At 43.8% G+C, this 7695-nt stretch overlaps 1 protein-coding gene across 1 annotated transcript in view; it reads right to left on the bottom strand.

Annotated features, from left to right (window-relative positions):
• LOC139652274 (CMP-N-acetylneuraminate-beta-galactosamide-alpha-2,3-sialyltransferase 2-like) overlaps nucleotides 1-5222 on the bottom strand; it is a 27575-nt gene extending 22353 nt beyond the window's left edge. Inside the window, exon 1 of the mRNA XM_071529287.1 lies at nucleotides 5167-5222. The gene's annotated coding sequence lies outside the window, so the exon portion shown is untranslated. The remainder of the gene's footprint in view (nucleotides 1-5166) is intronic.
• Between the last annotated feature and the right edge of the window lie 2473 nt (nucleotides 5223-7695).

The raw sequence follows: 7695 nt of genomic DNA, 5'->3' as shown, positions 1-7695 counted from the left end.
ATAACAAACATCTTATTCAGTAAGTTCATACTGTTTGTCTTGCAGACATTTTGACCTAGCATGTCCTGGAGAAACTCCATAAGAAATGGCTCAATGTCTCAGATTGGAGCAGACGGGGGACAATTTTACACACATGCTGTTGGGAGCTTCTTGCTTCCTTAATGTGATGCATTTCCTGTTGAAACAGGATGCTGGGGCGGGGCTTAGCGCAGGGAGGTAGGCTATCATTCAAAAGTTTAAACCAATGGGAGATCAGTTAGGGAGAGAAAGGCAGTTTGATTTGATGGGAGGGGGCGGAGGGGTGGGACTGTTCAAAAATCTGTGATGTTTTTATAGCCGCCTCCTGGTGCAGCATGAGGTCACCATTAAAGAGAAAGAGAGAGAGAGAGAGAGAGAGAGAGAGAGAGAGAGGGAGAGAGAGAGAGAGATCGAGTGAGTGACTGTAAATAGTTTCGGGGGGCAGTGGGGGGGATTAATGACTATTAGCTGAGTCATGGGGTGTGTGTGTGTGTGTGTGTGTGTGTGTGTGTGTGTGTGTGTTATTTTTGGGTATGGAGAGGTGTTGGGGGAGTAACAGGCTTAAAGGTCATGTGGTTTCCTGTGCTGAGGGAAGACCAACAAGAACACACGGCTACTTCCTGTCTCTCTCTCTGTCTCTCTCTCTCTGTCTCTCTCTTTCTGTCGCTCTCTCTCTCTGTCTCTCTGACCTCTGTGACAACAGTCATCTAGAATGGAAAACAGCTGCTGTGGCAAAGAGACACAGAGAGAAAGAGAGAGAGAGAAAGAGAGAAAGAGAGAGACAGACAGACAGACAGACAGACAGGCTGGTGATGCGTCTGTCAGATTTCCATTTTGACAAACAGAAAGTTCAACCCTGTTGAACTTTTTCTGGACGGACAAAGTTGTCAACTTCTGTTCAGCCAATCAGAGGAATTCATATGTTTGTTTTGGGGAAAATGACGGCGAACACAGAGACAACATTGCATTTATCTGACACTATTATCCTGATAGAATTACACTGAGTGAGCAAGGAGGGTTTGGTGCCTTGCTCAAGGGAACTTCAACAGGACAGGACCCATACGAGCCAGTTCTGTCCTCTTTAAGTGTTTGTTTGTGCGTGCAGCTAAGAAACCACACCTGGTAAGCAACATGTGGAAAGTGAGGTGTGAAGTGGACTGGTGACATTGAATGCTTGTGTTCTGACCAGACATACTGTAGAGGTTTCTTGGCAGTATCTATGGAGAATTTTATCCAATTGGAGAGAGTTCCACCACCAGTTGTTGCTCACAGCTCAGGGTGGTATATTCCTCACCATATGGTACATCACAATGCAAAAAAACAAATCTGTCTTCAACTGCTCCTTCAGTTACAAGGGCCAAAGTCTGAATGAGCACTTCCATCCCAGGCCGACATTGGGAGCAACCCTGCTCGGAGTCCTCCTACGCTTCTGAGAGCATGCAGCAGTGATAAGCAGTGACATATAAGGAATGCTGCTCAGGTTCATATGGTGAGATATGAACAAAAAGGACCACCCCGATGTGTATCAGTGGCAGGTGTTGCCTTTCGGGTCAAACTGTAGCCCCTGCTGTGCGACGTTTGCCCTACAAAAGCATATGAGGGACCACAGTAAGCCTGAGGAGGAAGTGGGCACTTAAGCGGGGCGCTGCTTTTATGTAGATAATTGGCTGCAAAGCCTACCTGCAGAGTCTGAAGCCAAAGATCTAGCCAACAAGCTGCAAGATGATGGATTTGACCTATGCCAGTGGGCCAGTAACCATCCAGAGGTCATAAGCCATCTGCCTCCTGAGTCCAGGTCAGACGGTAGCCAGCTGTGGTTCACCCAGGATGGTTCAGAACCTCAAGAGTTCGCCCGGGTTGGTGTGGCAGTATCTCTTAGACACACTCACAAGCAAGGCCAAATGGGGAAAGTTGTTCCCACTATGCGCAACATCTACTAAGTTCTTGCCAGCCAATTTGATCCCCTGGGCTTTATATGCCCATATGTTACTCGGGCGAAGATCCTCCTACATAGGCTCTGGGACAAGAAGCGGGAGTCTACCTGACGACCTGTTTAATGCTTGGCCTGTCTAGGAGAATGAGCCTCCACAACTGTCAGAAATCTCACTGCCTAGGTGCTACACAAGCCCTGACTTGATATGGTTCAGTAGGCTATCTCTGCACGGAAGGTGGCTTTCCTAGCTGTGAAATCCAGAGTAGAACCAACGAGGCAACAATCTATGCCCAGATCAGAACTCTGTGCAGCTCTGACAGCTGGCCAGCTGGCAGTAGTCCTGAAGAAAGAGCTTACATTAGAGATCCACAACATCACCTATTGGACAGACTCCTCTACGGTCCTGACCTGACTCCAGTCAGAGTCCTGCAAGTTCAAGGTGTTTGTTGGCACAAGGATTTCTGAGATACAGGAGCTCACAGATCCACAAGCATGGTGCTATGTTAACTCGCAGAATAACACCACGGATGACATTACACATGGCAGGATACTGTCTCAGATCAAGGGATGTAACCGCTGGAGTCGAGGCCCTGAGTTCTTGTGGCAACCTGAGTCATTCTGAGTCATTCCAGGTGAGGAAAACCTCATGAAGTCTTATCAGATCAGGGGACCAATTTCAAAAGTGGCAATAGGGACATACAAGAAGCTTTCAGAACACCATCCCTGAAAGACCAACTGGCCGCACATCAGGTAGAGTTCTGCTTTAATCCACCCAATGCTCCCCACTTTGGTGGATCCTGGGAAAGAGAGATCAGGTCCATCAAAGCAGCCCTTCATACCACACTTGGAGCCCAAGCTGCCGACTCTGCCCTGCCACAGGTGGTCTATCCAGAGTCTGATTTGCTGAGTAGGAAAAGGTGGAGACACAGCCAAATTCTCAGTGATCAGTTCTGGAACTGCTTCACCCGTAATTGCTTACCTGGCCGTCAGACCCGCCACAAGTGGCAAAAGGACAAAGAGGACTTGGCAGTTGGGTCTGTGGTGATGCGAGTTTCCATGAGCTCTCTGGTCAGTGGGAACCGTTAAAGACCAGCTATTCATAATTTCCAGGCAGTCATTTGGTGCCCCCCATGGACATTTAAATTAGGCAGAGTTGCAGTCACCCAAATTAGGACTCATAAGGGCCAGTTCAGTCCTCTATTTCATGGTGTGCTGTTGTGCTGCTGTTTGCTCTACCAGGTCTTAGCCGACTCCAACCTTTAAGTGTTTGTTTGTACGTGCAGCTAAGAAAACCACACCTAGTAAGCAACACTGGTAACACTTTACAATACGGGTCACTAGGTTAAGGGTTAGTTAATGCTTAATAAGCATTAACACACCCTTAATTAACAGTTAATTAATGTGTCTGGTAATCATTTACTAATGGTGTTCATGTTAACTAAGGTATTAATTTATACATTATTTAATAGTCATCATCTATAAACATTAAATAATGTATAAATTAATACCTTAGTTAACACGAACACCATTAGTTAATTACACATTAGTTAACTCTTAATTAAGAGTTAGTTAATGCTTACTAAGCATTAAATGCTTACTAAGCATTAACTAACCCTTAACTTAGTGTAAAGTGTTACCACAACACTTGGAAAGTGAGGTGTGAAGTGGACTGGTGATTGGGATTTATTAAAGTTTCCTCAACCTTGGACATTTAATTCTTGTGTTCTGACCGGACATACTGTAGCAGTTGCTAGGCAGTAACTAGGGATAATTTTAACCAATTTGAAGGCTACCGCTGCTGCTACTATTACTACTGCTACTAGAGATACAGACATCAAGAAGACTGGAGAGCAGCAGACTATCAGCTCTCCCAGCCATCATGTCCTTATCTCATGCACACACACACACACACACACACACACACACACACACACTGTTAGTAAGTTAGTGAGGTTGGTGACGCCAGCAGCAGGCCGGGGCAAAACCACCAGCAGGCTTCTCATTCACTTTAGAGAACTACACAGACTCACACAGACAGACAGACAGACAGGCAGACAGACAGACAGACAGACAGACAGGCAGACAGACAGACGGACGGACAGACAGACAGACAGACAGACAGGCAGACAGACAGACGGACAGACAGACAGGCAGACAGACAGACAGACAGACAGACAGACAGACAGACAGACAGACAGGTTTCTAACAATCTGTTGCTGTAGTTCAGATATAGAATCAGGACTGGCTGCCTCTATAATTACAACCGTCCAAATAGATAGGAGGACATTTCCCTCGCTCACCACAATGCCACCATCCCTAGATCTCTCTCTCTCTCTCTCTATGTCTCTCTCTCTCTCTCCGTCTCTCTGTCTCTCTCTCTCTCCGTCTCTCTCTCTCTCTCTCTCTCTCTCTGTCTCTCTCCCAGCCCTCCAGGAACGTGTGTGTGTGTGTGTATGTATAATAATGTGTTTCCAGTTCTGTGTTTCAGACTCAACCCGTTATTCCCCAACCAAGAGCATTACAGACATCCTGTCCCATACAGAGCAAATACTATAGGAACATCATAAAGATACATGATCCCATCCAATACCAAATACTATAGGAATATTATAGAGGCACCATGGGAGAAAGTCACCAAAAACTCACTACTGAGTACAGGCGCACTATAATTCTCTAAATTAATAATATAAGAATACTATAGGGATATTATAGTGATACTATATAAGATAAAAGTACCATAGACAGACTTCTACAGTCCCTATAAGAATACTATAGGAGTACTATAGGATGTGTAATAGTGAGTTTAGCCACAGCAGAGAGACAGACAGTCAGAAAGTGCGGAAGACAGTTTGTTCCTCCTTAAAGAGTGATCCACCCCCTCTCCTGTCTGTCTCTCTCTCTCCCCCTCTCTGTCTCTCTCTCTGTCTGTCTGTCTTTCCCACCAGCGAAACCATTAGAAACCAGTCCGCCCAGTAAGCTCTTAAAGCGGGGAAAGCGGCTCGGCAGATGTCGGCAGCTAGTTTGGGAAACTTTCCGAAGTTTCCAGCCGTCTGTTCCCCTCAGCCAGAGATACAGCACACACACACACACACGGACACATACTTACGCACACACCACACACACACGCGCCCACACACACACACACACACACAGACGCACAGCGGGTAAAGTGTGGATTCAAGCAGCAGAAATGGGTTTAAAGGCTGAAGACTTACATGTTAAAGCGGCTGGATGGAGAGTTTTCTTTGTGCAGCGGTGATCTGGGCATGATGCAGCTCAGTTAGCCCTGCCCTCCGAGGGGGGGGGGGCAGTGTGTGTGTGTGTGTGTGTGTGTGTGTGTGAGAGAGAGAGAGAGAGAGAGAGAGAGAGAGAGAGAGAGAGAGAGGGCGGGGAGGGGGGGTTAGAGTGTGCGTGCGGTTCAAGTGTGTGTGGTGTTTTGTGTGGGTTTTTTATTGTGTGTGTGTGTGTGTGTGTGTGTGTGTGCGCGCGCGCTCGCTGTGCGTGTGTGTGTGTGTGTGTGGGACTCTCCCTGCAGCAGTTTCGCAACAGTGTGATTAAAGCAGCTAACGGGAAACAGAAACGCCCGCACTCCAACCCAGAAAACACCAGAAGAAGAAGTACAACTCAGAAAGCTCCGAAGATTTAAAATGTCTCGGAATTAATAGAATTATAATAAACATAATTAAAATAAATACATAAATTATTAATTAAAATAAATGTTATTATAATTTACTCAGACTTCACTGAACATCCACTTCCTTTCCCACAAACCTGACGTAGCTGTTTAAAAACAGCTCGAAACTCGAAACTGTAATTGAAGGAAAAGTCACCGTCAGCTTCCTTTAATACTCATATAACCACGGGGCTTTACAGTGGAACTTAGCAGTGAGTTTATAGTGACTTTATGGTATTTTGTAGTATTCCTATAGGATATTATGCATTTACAGTTTTTTATAGCTTCCCTCTAAATTGTAGCCTACAGTACTATACTGAAGGTATAAAGAAAGTAAGTACGATGCTTTTTCCAGTAATGGAAGAGAACACAGATACTGTTTGGTAATCTGATTACTGTAATCCAGAGTGAACTGTTACTTCCCAGACTTCAGTGTGTTCAAATTCAGCAACAGTCTTCACAGTTTGTGCAGCCTGGTGTCAGAGCTGCTGTGTCTTTTTCCCATCAGTAATGATAACAATAACTTTATTTTTATATCCCCACCATTCATACACAGAATGTAACTCAAAACAAGATAAAATAAGATAAGATAAAATAAGATAAGATAAAATTAGATAAGACAAGACAAGACAGCACTTTATTGATGCCCTTGGGGAAATTCAGGATATAAAATAAACTCAAATTCAGGATAAAATAAACGGATTAAAACAATTACAAGCAAAAGCGAAATTGTCAAACTAAATAAAAAATTACCAGCAAACAGAATTTGTCTGGTAAAATTACAATAAAAAAGAAAGAACGAAAAATGAAAATAGATAATTCAGCAGATTAATCCATCAGCACATTAATGCAGAGATATTAGTGTTGAGATGTTTGTGTTTATTTAAGGATCCCCAGATATTGAAGATGACAGATTATGTTTGCGTAAAATGACCTAATTTATTTGTGAAAAGCATTCATGCCAACATGCATGGATTTCACACCTAGCTAAATGTGTGTGTGTGTGTGTGTGTGTGTGTGTGTGTGTGTGTGTGTGTGGATGCAGGGCAGTACATGCTTTGGCAAAGGTTTTCAGACTGAGGAGATGCATGTGTGCATGGTACACATGTGTTTTGTCTAGATGACATGTATGTGTGTCTTCTAACACTTATGAATATACTATATATATATATATATATACTATAATAACTAGTGGCGGGATGATCTGGTTACCTCACGGTCCGATTCAACACGTGATCTGAGTTCAGGATCAATACAACACGATACAATGTGATCAATAAAAGTTCAATGACAACAAAGTCTGACTGTGCAGAATTCTGTTTATTTCTGAGACTCAAATCTTTAACAATATATCTATAACATGGAGCTGATATCACCATTCATGTTCCTGACAGCAGAATAACATGGAGCTGATATCACCATTCATGTTCCTGACAGCAGAATAACATGGAGCTGATATCACCATTCATGTTCCTGACAGCAGAACAACATGGAGCTGATATCACCATTCATGTTCCTGACAGCAGAATAACATGGAGCTGATATCACCATTCATGTTCCTGACAGCAGAATAACATGGAGCTCATATCACCATTCATGTTCCTGACACAGCAGACAGACTGACAGTTTGTATTTAGATAATATTGAGTTGAGATATATCATCCCATCTCTAATAATAGGTTTTGGAGAACTGTTATTTTATTTTGTTTTGTAATATTTCCTGGTGTCTTATAATCCTGTAAGTGATGAATCATTCAAGATAAGAATTCATTAATTCATTCATCCGTTCATTCAAGATATTTACAGTAAACAGCCTCTACTCTGCATTCTCCATTGTTTCTCCACCTGGTGGATGTGGATGTGGAGGGAAACATGTAGTGCAGTGCTACTGTCGTTGTGTTGCATTGTGGGAACAGCTCCAGACAGACAGGACATCTAGATGTCGATCTGAAAGTGACTCTGGATCAGCAGAATGTCTGACTGCAGGGGGAACGTGATTGGTGGGTTCAGTCTGAATGAATTAACATGAGTGACACTAACAGGAGAGATAAAGACTGAACAGAGAGAGAGA

The sequence above is a fragment of the Centroberyx affinis genome, unplaced genomic scaffold (assembly GCF_046629955.1).
Source record: "Centroberyx affinis isolate AG114_WGS23_722 - 3 ecotype Tasmania unplaced genomic scaffold, CSIRO-AGI_Caff_v1 ptg001777l_1, whole genome shotgun sequence".
Classification (NCBI taxonomy): Eukaryota; Metazoa; Chordata; class Actinopteri; order Beryciformes; family Berycidae; genus Centroberyx; species Centroberyx affinis.
This window is presented reverse-complemented; position numbering and strand designations above follow the sequence as displayed.